Source organism: Schistocerca piceifrons, chromosome 4 (genome assembly GCF_021461385.2).
Source record: "Schistocerca piceifrons isolate TAMUIC-IGC-003096 chromosome 4, iqSchPice1.1, whole genome shotgun sequence".
NCBI lineage: Eukaryota > Metazoa > Arthropoda > Insecta > Orthoptera > Acrididae > Schistocerca > Schistocerca piceifrons.
Window position 1 is genome coordinate 405,236,568 of NC_060141.1, and position 12,506 is coordinate 405,249,073.

A 12,506-nucleotide genomic window follows, 5' to 3' on the forward strand; every position below is an offset into this window, starting at 1 on the left:
ACACTCAAATATTTAAATGACTTGACTGTGTCAACTGGACACTAGTAATACTGTATCCGAACATTAACAGGTTGGTTCTTCCTACTCATCTGCATTAACATACATGTTTCCATTTTAGGGCTAGCTGCCTTTCATCACATTAACTGGAAATTTTGTCTAAGTCATCTTGGCATCATCAGCAAACAACCACAGACTCCTGGCCACCCCGTCCGCCAAATCATTTACGTATATAGAGAACTACAGTAGTTCTATCACACTTCCCTGGGGCACTCATGATGATACCATGTCTCTGATGAGCACTCGCTGTCTAGGACAACATTCTGGGTTCTAATATTTAAGAAGTTTTTGAGCCATTCACATATCTGTGAACTTATTGCATATGCTTGTACTTTCGTTAACAGCCTGCAATGGGGCACCGTGTCAAATGCTTTCCGGAAATCTAGAAATACAGAATCTGCCTGTTGCCCTTCTTCCATAGTTCTCAGTATATCATGTGAAAAAAGGGAAAGCTGAGTTTTGCATCAGCAATGCTTTCTAAAGCAATGCTGATTCGTGGAAATAAGCTTCTTAATTCCAAGAAAGTTTATTATATTTGAACTGAGAATGTTTTCAAGGATTCTGCAGCAAACAGAAGTTAGGGATATTGTCTGTAACTTTGCGGGTCCGTTCTTTTACCTTTCTTATATACTGGAGTCACCTGCGCTGTTTGGGACTTTGTGCTGGGTGAGAGATTCATGATAAATGCAAGCGAAGTAAGGGGCCAATGCTGTAGAGTACTCACTGTAAAATCGAACTGGGATTCCATCCGAACCTGATGATTGTTTTTTTAACCTTTAAGTTGCTTCTCTATGTCAGATATGCTTATTTCTTTGTCATCCATAAGAAAGAGTGTCTGATGGTCAAATGACGGTATGTCTCTTGTGTGAACGATTTCTTGAATGTGAAATTTAAAACTTTGGCTTTCAATCTGCTATCTTTAACTGCCACACCACACTGGTCAACAAGGGACTGAATGGAAGCCTTAGACCCACTTAGTGATTTTACAAACGACCACAATTTTCTCGAGTTCTCTGCCAGATCTTTTGCAAAGGTGCGATGGCGGTAGTTCTTGTATGTATCATGCATACATCTTTCCACAGATGCACGAATCTCTACTAACCTTCGCTTGTTGTCATTGGTGCGTTCCCTTTTGAATTGAGAGTGCAACAGCCTCTGCTTCCTCAGCATCTGCAGAATTTCGTTATTAAACCATGGTGGATGTTTTCCATCCTTTATCCACTTGCTAGGCATGTTAACTCTCCAGACCACAATTAACAAACTGCTTAAACTTTGCCCATAATTCCTCTATATTGATCTTAGTAATAGTAAGGGATGCCAATTCACCATCTAAGTAAGATGTTAATAACTGCTAATCTGCTCCATCTAGCAGAAACACTCTCCTAGCCTTCTTGACTGATTTATTAACTTTCGTAATCACAGTTGCTATAATGACATCATGATCGCTAATCCCCGTTTCTATACGGACATTGTCGATAAGGTCTGGCCTATTTCTAGCTACTAGGTCTAAAATATTTCAATTGTATGTAGGCTACCAAGCTAGCTGCTCAAGACAATTTTCAGAAAACTTGTTCAAAAGCATTTTGCATGACTGTCTGTGTGTACCCCCTGCAATGAACCCATAGACATCCCTGTCTATTCTCGACATGCTGAAGTTGCCTACAACTAATGTTGCATTATTTGAGTATTTACGTGCTATTGACCATAGACTTTCTTTGAATGTTTCTAGAACTGCAACAGCGGAATTGGCTGATCAGTATAAATATCTAACAATTAACTTAGTTTCACCTACATTCTACGAGACGACTTCACTGTCACACTCACCTTTGACCTCAATAGACACAATATTTTTGTCAACTGCAATGAAAACTCCCCTTGCCATGGCCTCTAATCTGTCTTTCCGATACATATCCCATGACTCACTAAATATCTCAGAGCTTTCAACTTCAGGTTTCAGCTAGCTCTTTGTCTCAAGAATAATTTGAGTATGAGAACCTTTCTGGAGGGCAATAAATTCGGGAACTTTATTACGAATAGTTCGGCAGCTACAGCTTGCATTCAGTAATTTTTGTGACATACCAATGAAACTCAACAAAAGAGTATATACGCTACAAGGTCCACAGGTTAACTCTGGTGGCTGAGATTGAAACACAAGAGATCGTATATCAGTACAAAAGAATTTGTGGAGAATATAAATGACAAATGTTCATGGCTATAAAAGGCAGTCCAGGGAATGTGTGTCATTCATAACATTGTGTTGACTGTAGGGATGTAACAGTGAAACATACAATAAATCACTAATTCATTACAGTCCAAATCTGTTCACAGGTGAAAACAATAAAATCAGAAACACAAAGCTATTATTAAGTGTACTTGTGTGCTATGCTGATAACTAATTAGTGTACTATTTTCATTAGTATAGTACATTAGATGTACTACACTACAAAACTAATGTATCCTCGATGGTGAGTGTTCATAAGAGACAAGGGTTTTGTTGGGAGTGCCTCATGGAAGTGTGATACGGCTGCTCTTACTCTCCATACACATAAATGATCTGATGGACAGAGTAAGCAGCAGTCTGCTTTTGATGCTGTGGTTTATGGTAAAGTGGCATTGTTGAGTGACTGTAAGGAGGATGCAAGATACCTGGACATAGTTTCTAATTGGTATGATGAATGCCAAATTGCTCTACCTGTAGAAAAATGTAAGTTAATGCAGATGAGTAGGAAAAACAATTCTGTAATGTTCAGAATACAGTCACATTGATTAAATATCCAGGCATAATGCTGCAAAGCGATATTTAAGGAGATTACATACAGTACACTAGTGTGACCCATTCTTGAGTACTCCTCGTGTGTATGGAATCTCCACAAGGTCGGATTAAAAGGAAAATATCAAAGCAACTTAGAGGCAGGTTGTTAGATTTGTTATTGGTAGGTGCAATCAACATGACAGTAATACAGAGATTCTTCATGAACTCAAGTGGGAATCCCTGGTGGGAAGTTGATGGTCTTTTTGCACAACATTATTGAGAAAGTTTAGAGAACTAGCATGTGAAGTCGGCTGCAGAGTGATTCTACTGTTACCAACATATGTTTCACATAAGGATCACAAAGGTAAGATAAGAGAAATTAGGACTTGTACAGAGGCATATAGACAGTCGTTTTTCCTTGCCCTTTTTGAGAGTGAAACAGGAAAGGATTTCTTTTTTTTTCAGAGTACTTAGAAATACTCATGTTTACTGGGAGAAATAACTGTCTACATACAGTAAGAATGTAGATTTATTTTATTACAGACAATTCTCTTACTTCCACCAAGAGTTCAGATCATTTGTATTACTGGAGAACACTTAACTATTTTGGAAACTCTAGTTATTCATAGTTTCTACTCTACATATATGTGCAACCTGATCGAGCAGGGTAATTCAGTGGACTTGCATTTGTGAGGACACTGGTTCAAACTTGCACCTTGCCATCCTGATTTAGGCTTCCTGTCATTTCCCTAAATCACTTAAGGCAAATGCCAGGATGGTTCCTTCAAAAGGGCAGGGCTGCTCTCACTCTCCATCCTTTCCTAATCCAATATTGTGCTCCATCTCTAATGATGTCAACGATACATTAAACACTAATATCCTCCTCCTCCTTTTATGTGCACAAATTGTAAAAAAATCTCTAGCACCAGGTACAGGACTCCATTCTAAACAGCAGATGATGTAAAGTTTACATGGCATGAACTTCACTTTATATCTTATTTGGTGGTTATTTATGTGGAACTTTGTTTGAACATGATAAATTTGAAGCAATAAATTTCATTAAAGGATAAATATATTAATAAAAAAATCTAAGGACAGCAAGAACAATGAAGAGGTCTCTGCAAGGCATTCAGTTACAAGCTTTATACAATGTTCTTACTGCACCACACAAAATTATAAATGTTTTATTAGCGCTTGCTGTTCTTTCTGATCAAAGGTTTCAACTGGAGGCTCTCCATGTCCTGTTCTGAGCATCTTCCCTTATCTGTCTGTCCTCTTTTAATGCCGTCATCATTCCAGTTCTCTTCCTCTCATTCCTTGCTCTTTGCCTTCAATAATTCTTTGTTGTAGTATTTGTCCTGGCCAATATTTTTTCTAATTCTAATCACTTCAATAATGTTCTTTCTTCCACCATTTTCTTCTTTCTTAAGTCTGTTAGGCCACTTCACCTTATGCATTCTTGTCCACAGCCACATTTCAAAACTTTTGAAATACCTTTATTCTTTCTTTTCAGTGGTTCATGATTCATTGCTACATAACACTACACTCCTGACATAATATTTTAACAACTCTTTCTCCAGTTGCCCTGGAATTCTTTTGTACATTAGTAGCAATTCTTTCATAGGTTAGTAACTGCTTCACCTGCTTCCTACTCCTTATTTCTTCTGTGCAGCTTTGATTCCCTGTTGTTAGCCTTCCCAGGTAAAGAAAGGCTTTTTCTTCTTCTTCTTCTTCTTCTTCTTCTTCTTCTTCTTCTTCTTCGCGGATGGATCACTTAGGACCACGCGTAATCAACATTTGTTGGCCTTCCTTTTCGCCCAATATTCCTTCATAAACAACGAATGGCCTAGCTTTCGTTGCGTAGACCACAGATGTCGGTTAGTTTTTCTCTCTTCTTCCTCAAAACCCCGTGTGTTTGTGATTTTTCTGATTTCATTTCTATCGTGTAGATTTGGAGACCCTAATTCTCTCAGATCTTTTTCTGTCTGTTTGTACCAGTTTGGTCTTGTAGTTTTGTTCTTTAAAAATGTATGGATTTTGTGCGTTAACCTGTTTGAGGCCATTCTTTCTAAATGCCCCATGAATTGGATTCTTCTCATGTGCATTGTGTCTGTTATTTTGGAGATATTTTTATATATTTCGCCATTGGGCTTTGGATAATGCACACCATCTTTAGTTCTTGGTCCTAGGATTTTCCTCATTATTTTACGTTCTTTCACTTCTAATTCCTCTTTTAGTGTTCTGTGTTGAAGGTTTAGTGTCTCAGATGCGTAGAGAGCTTCGGGTTTAATTACTGTTGTGTAGTGTCATATTTTGCAGTTCCACGAGAGACTCTTTTTGTTGTAAATGTTTTTTGTTAACTGGAACGCCGTCTCCATTTTCTGGACTCTTGATCTGACAGATTTCTTTTCATTACAATTTTCTGCAATCCATTCACCTAAATATTTAAATTCTTTTACTCAAGAGATGTAGTTATTACCAATTTTGAGATCAGAAGGTGCATCTTTGATGTCAGTCATAAATTTTGTTTTTTCAAATGAAATTTGTAATCCTATTTTTGCTGCCTGCTCTTATAATAATTCTAGCTGCTTCTGTGCATCAGTAATGTCTTGTGCGATCAGTGCCATGTCATCAGCAAATGCTAAACAGCCTAATTCTATGCCCTTACATCTTGGTGCCAGTCTGTGTGCTGGTGCACCTGCTTTTCTCCATTCTCTAACAACTTTTTCAAGAGCACAATTGAAGAGCACTGGGGACAGTACATCCCCTTGTTGTACTCCTGTGTCTATTTCAAATTCTGTGCTCAATTCTCCCATAAATTGTACTTTGGATTTGGTCTCCGTGAGTGTTTCTTTTATGATGTTTGTTGTCTTTTGATCTAGTCCAAATTCTGCCAAAAAGGGATTCTCGGTCTATACTGTCATATGCTTTTATAAAGTCGACAACAAAGGCTTTTACTTGTTTTATAATTTTTTTCCCATCCAGGAATATGTCAACTAGAGCTTCCTTGTTGCTTATTCTCATCACATTTTTCTTTTATATGTTTATCTTCCTTCCATACTCCTTATCCCTTCTTGCAATACTCTTCAGCATCTTCAATAGCTCCTCTTCTGAATGCTAGCATTGCGATCACCTATGTATTTTATAGTCTTTATCCTTCTGCCTCCAATTACAATGCCTCTTGCATTCTCTATGGCCTTTCCTATCAGTTATTCTCCATATACACTATACTAAGTATCCGGTCACATGGCTGAAAATGACTTAAAAGTTCGTGGTGCCCTCCATCGGTAATGATGGAATTCAATATGATGTTGGCCCACCCTTAGCCTCGATGACAGCTTCCACTCTTGCAGGCATACGTTCAATCAGGTGCTGGAAGGTTTCTTGGGGAATGGTAGCCCATTCTTCACAGAGTGCTGCACTGAAGAGAGGTATCAATGTTGGTCGGTGTGACCTGGCACAAAGTTGGCGTTCCAAAACATCCCAAAGGTGTTCTATGGGATTCAAGTCAGGACACTGTGCAGGCCAGTCCATTACAGAAATGTTATTGTCATGTAACCAGAGGCCGTGCGTTATGAACAAGTGCTTGATTGTGTTGACGGATGCAGTCGCCATCCCCATATTGCTCTTCAACAGTGGGAAGCAAGAAGGTGCTTAAAACATCAATGTAGGCCTGTGCTGTGATAGTGCCACACAAAACAAGAAGGGGTGCAAGCCCCTTCCATGAAAAACACAACCACACCATAACACCACTGCCTCCGAATTTTACTGTTGGCAGATGACGTTCACCAGGCCTTCACCATAACCACACCCTGCCATTGGATCGCCTGTGTGTACTGTGATTCATCACTCCACACAATGTTTTTCCACTGCTTGATCGTCCAATGTTTACGCTCCTTACACCAAGTGAGGTGTCGTTTGGCTTTTACCGGCATGATGCTTGGCTTATGAGCATCCGCTCGACCATGAAATCCAAGTTATCTCACCTCCCACCTAACTGTCATAGTACTTGCAGTGGATCCTGATGCAGTTTGGAATTCCTGTGTGATGGTCTGGATACATGTCTGCCTATTACACATTATGACCCTCTTCAACTGCCAGCAGTCTTTGTCAGTCAACAGACGAGGTCGGCCTGTACACTTTTGAGCTGTACGTGTCCCTTCACGTTTCCACTTCACTATCATGTCAGAAACAATGGACCTAGGGCTGTTTAGGAGTGTGAAAATCTCTCGTACAGACATAAGACACAAGTGACACCCAATCACCTGACCACGTTCGAAGTCTGCGAGTTCTGCCGAATGCCCCATTCTGCTCTCTCACGATGTCTAATGACTACTGAGGTAGCTGATATGGAGTGCTTGGCAGTAGGTGGCAGCACAATGCACCAATATGAAAAACATATGTCTCTGGGGTTTCCAGATACTTTCGATCACATAGTTTATGTTGAATAGCTTCAGTGACACCGAGGATTTTTGCTTTACATTTGTTCCGATGCTCATTTCTTCAGTCCACTCATTCCCTACTCTGTCACTTTTTGCTTTGTATACATTTCCTTCATAAATCTGTCTTTCCAGTCAATACCCACATATTTTAAAATTCTCAGGTATATACTCCAGTTGACTCTTGCTGAGTTACATAAAAAATCCAGGGCAACAGACAAAATATTAGTGTCCCCTTAAAAGTCCTGTCTTCATACCCACATTATAAAAACAGCAAATTAGTCAACTTTTTATTCTCGCTTGGGTTATTTGGAGTATTGCAGGTGTGCCATAAATATAGTGAAACTATCAACAACTGTGTGATTGAAACAAGAGTAGCTGATATGCTACAATCTACGAATGAAGAGGAAATACTTTTCTGATGTGAACTGTTGGTACATTTTCTTCCTACTCATTATGTTTCTAACAATTAATTACTGTATGTTTGATGCATATACATACATCTGTGAAAATTTTGTCTGTATCAAAATAGGACACGCATGAGCTGAATACTGTTGAATACATTGTAACAGATTATATGCTAGTACCTAGGCCTGGAAATTTGTTTCTCTTGAGAATTATAGCTCAATTCTTGAACATCTTGAGAAATGTTGAACGGCAGTACCATCTCTTGACGAGGACATACAAATCAATGTACTGTTAATGTAAGAATTATCCTCTATGAGTGGGGCTCTCAGATAAGGCTTGAATCAGTTACATACAACTTTAGTTAACCTACGTGTCAGTTAGCACCATCTGTCGCAGTCTCTGACATGTTAACTACAGAAAAAAAAAGAAAAAAAAAAGAAAAAAAAGATCAGACACTTGTGACATGGCTTTAGCTGGTTGCATTTCTAGCTGATCTATCCGAACAGCTGTCGTAAGTTAGATTATGGATGTGGGTCAGTCCTTGTTTTGGAGGTGCATAATAATTTGGGCTGGAATCAGAGACTCGAGTTTCACTTAGGGAATAATGGCCAACTTGAAGTACTGACATACAGAAGGAAAACATGTGTGCCTGCAGGGGAGGGAGAGAAAATTTCATGAAATACTGTGCCACACAACTTATGATGGCTTGCTGAGTACAGATGTAGATGAAAACAATTTTACCTTCTAACAGGCAACTGAAGACACTTCACTGAATATCTGTAGCCCATCTTACAGCCCCACACTAAAAACAATAGTATCACAAAAAATGATTCCAGAAGACTGGGGCAAAATATCGGCAGTATTTAGTCACAATTCTAGATTTTCAGACTTCTTTGTTGGTTGATATTGTCACAGCAATTAATGTCCAGTGACTATAATCAATTTGCCTTCAGGCCAGAGCACTTTTTGAAATGTTTCTAGATACAATCAATAATTATTAGCAGGGAATTTGATCATAAGAACTGTTAAAATAAAACTCTAAGAATCTGAATACATTTTTCACTTCTAAAATAGATTACCACTGAAAGTTTTATTTTATGTGATGGAATGTTTCATTTTTATATGTGAATTAAATATTACAGGATGTACAGTCTGAGACACACATTCTTGTTAACACAATGATTCATTTTCGAAACAAGTTCCAAATCTCAGTTGATGCATGACTGCTGGTGAGTCATGCCCACTGCACTCTGGTGTAAGGAACTAATATACTGGTCACAAATATAATATTGAAACTTATTTTCTAGGATATATGTGATATGTTCTCAAGCCTTTGATTTCTTATTCACTGCCATCAATATGCACTAAAAGCATTGAGTTTAGAATTGCTCTCTTCTATTCCTAGAAAATGAGTGTTATGGCCAAAATGAAATGTCCAAATTTTCCTCATGTATTCTTGGCATTGCACTTGATGGCATGTATGTTACTTGCTGCGAAGCAAGGGCAGCACCTCAATTTGTATCTCAGCTGCTGGCCCTATCGACAAGAGTCTGAGCCTGTTATTTCCCTTCAGTCTTTCAGAGTGCCACGGAATTGTGATGTAAAGCAGGTTTACATTCCTGAGGGTCTCATGAAGCATGCTTTATAAGAACTGCAATCAGAAGTTGTCTTCTATCTCAAAATACATGCGTTCATTTCCCACCCTTACAAGCACCTGAGAGAGAGAAGCATATTTGTTTTAAAAAAAGACTTGAATCTTGTCAACGATAAAATCACTGCATTCTTTCGAGTGGAATTAATGACTCCCATGTGTTCCTGCTACAGGATGCTGTGCAATACGGAAAAGATTTCAATGCAGTGTCAAAGCGACGGATTTACATATCCTTGCATGGCCAAACCGCTGTCTCCCAAGCTAGTTCCACTGACAAGTTGATTTCCTTGCGACTACCACAATGCAGATTAGAAGATAGTGAGAGCTCGGATGTGGAATCACCATTCAAATTATCAACATTCCTGCAAATGTTGGCAAATGCAGACATGCCCTCTGAACGAACAGTATGCCATTAATGGAAAAGATAAAGACAAAGGGATACTGATGGGGAAAAAATCGCAACAACAAAAAATAATTAATACAGAGTAATGAAATTTTAGGGATACATTTGTCTAGGAAATATATTTAAGTGATTAATATTGCAAGATCACAGGTTAATGTAAGTGCAAATGTGAAATGCTGGTACATTAACAACCAGTGTAGTTGCCAAAATGCAAGCATGCAAACGTGCATGCTTTGCATTGTATAGGTGCTGCATGTCAGTTTGTGGGATGGAGTTCCATGTCTGTTGCACTTGGTTGGTCAATACAGGGATGGTTAATGCTGGTTGTGATTGGTAGTAGAATTGTTATCCGATGATGTCCGATATGAACTCGATTGGAGACAGATCTGGTGATTGAACAGGCCAAGACAACATATCTATACACAGTAGAGCATGTTGGGTTACAACAGCAGCATGTTGGCAAGTGTTTTTCTGTTGGAAAACACCCCCTGAATGCTCTTCATTAATGGCCGCATGACAAGTCAAATCTGTTCCAGTTTAAAGTCAAGCGCTGGCATGCCAGTCGGAAATGATAGAGCAGAGAGGGCTGTGAAGAAGACATCAGCCAAGAGCACACTGACCGACCCCTCTCTAGGATGACAACACGACAGCAGTGTCCTCTAGGTGAAGAGAACATAAGCTTCAAGGCCAGCGACCTATAGAAGCATCCACTGTATTACCTCACTTGTATCGGAATCATTACTCTTAAGTACACTAATTACTATAACTCACGAATTGGTTCCACAACTTCATTATTAATTTCTACAATTTTCTTTTCAACACAGTGATTGTACATTATTTGGGCCATGTTGTTGTTGTTGTTGAGAAAATGAATTCATTATGTTGGATTTCATATTTTATCATTAGTCTGACACTTCCCAAGCATCTATAACTGCACTATGTATTAGCAGACAATTCATGCAGATTCCAGGATACTGGCTTTCTGCTCTCTACAGTACAAAGGGTTGCTGAAAGTCACAAGGGAATTATTTTTACTGAGGAAGAAAATACAGCAACATAAATCTGTAATTCAAAACATAATTGAAACCACATTTCAGTGGCTACTCCTGCTAGAAGCTATTTGAATATTTACATTCTGTGAGCCTAGATCCCCTTTGGCAGAACATCAAACAATGTTTCTTGCAATTAAGGCTCAATCACATCAAACCTAATTTTTATACTTTTCTCGCAGATTAAGAGAAACTATATTATGGTAACCAAAGGCAATGGCTTGATAAATGGCAAAATATAAAAACAGAAGAATAAAAATATGGCTTGCTATGCTTTTTGTAATCTAAATGAGGGTTTCAGAATTAAGGTTCATGTCTCTCTGATACTGAAACTTTACAATCAATGTGTATTACCAGGTTTGACATATGAGAGTGAGAAATGTACTTTTAATGCAGAGACAATTCAACACTGAGGGGTCCTCAGTGGGCAGGAGAAAGATGCCGTCTAGGAATCGTGAGGAGACACACAAAACAACTGGATTAGAGAACAGGACATATACGCAGGCAAATCATGGAAGTTATTTTGTGATCTTTTAAGAGAAGAGAGAAGTCCAAGATAATACTCTCATGGAAGATGGATGCTTATGGCTGACAGACTGTAATGCAGGGAGAATTTTGGGAAATCTTTTAAATGCTGTTACTGACAGAATTGTTATTGATTTGTAGCATTCTTAAAATAATTCAAAATGGTCTCATCGTGTAACATTTCATAATTGTTTGCTAAATTTTGTTTTCCTTTCATTTACATCATCAGAAATTGCTAATTGAGTCTGTGCAGAATTATGTGGTACATTACATTTGAGACCCCAAAGTATACATTACCACAAAGATAAAGTGCTATCATGAGCAGGTTCTGTAGACTAGATTAACAATGAACCATGATTAATGATATGTGGCTTACATTATTTATTTAGAGCATTTGTCATTCTCTACTTGGGCTTAAAAAGGGCTGTCAGTCAGTTTATTACTATTTGCCAAACTTTTATTAATGCTGGCTTTCTTAGTTCTGATTTGGCAGAATTCGAGAGAATTCAAGTTGACACATCCAGCCACTACCAGTCTAAAAGATCAAACAATAAAAGTAGTGAGTGTTACAATGTAGTAACTATACATGAACATCATGTTATGCTGTTTGTTTTTAAATGAGTGATGGTGAAATTGTGACACCAGCAAAAAGTGATACTTTTTACTTATTATGTTCATGAAATGTTGAAGTGTCTGTGTCACATATACTTCCCTAAATGTTTGTTACTGTACACTACTCATCTTACCACGGCAGCTTGAGTGTGCTTGGTATATCTTATTTCCATGGCTCCTTTCACACAGTTATGAGAGGTAGTCAAAGGAAAACTGAACACCCACCACAATGGAACCAAGAAAAATGATCACCACATGTTTTAAGAGATTTATCCCACTGGGAGATGAGATGGTCAATTCCCGTTTCATAGAAAGCGGTTTGCAGCTGATGGATTCACAACAGCACCCACTCTTTCAGTTCCTTGTCTGACAGAAACCGATGTCCTTGCAGCTTTTTCTTCCACACGGGAGAGATCTAGAATGTACGGATGATGTTGCAATGTTTCCTAACCAAATCACTTAAGTGTAGCCTGTGTCCAATTGGCAGGGTGGGGGCAGGTTTATCGTGCATCAAGGAGAGTCTGTCTGACAGCATTACTGGACGTTTTGGCTCTACAGCACATCACTGTTTGTGGAAAGAATTTTCACAGCGCTGCACACTGATTGTGGT

The 12,506-nt window shown here is 38.6% G+C and overlaps 1 protein-coding gene across 3 annotated transcripts in view; it reads right to left on the reverse strand.

The window, feature by feature from the left end:
- LOC124794867 (mucosa-associated lymphoid tissue lymphoma translocation protein 1-like) overlaps positions 1-12,506 on the reverse strand; it is a 130,199-nt gene that overhangs the window by 15,915 nt on the left and 101,778 nt on the right. The gene's annotated exons all lie outside the window — the stretch shown is intronic.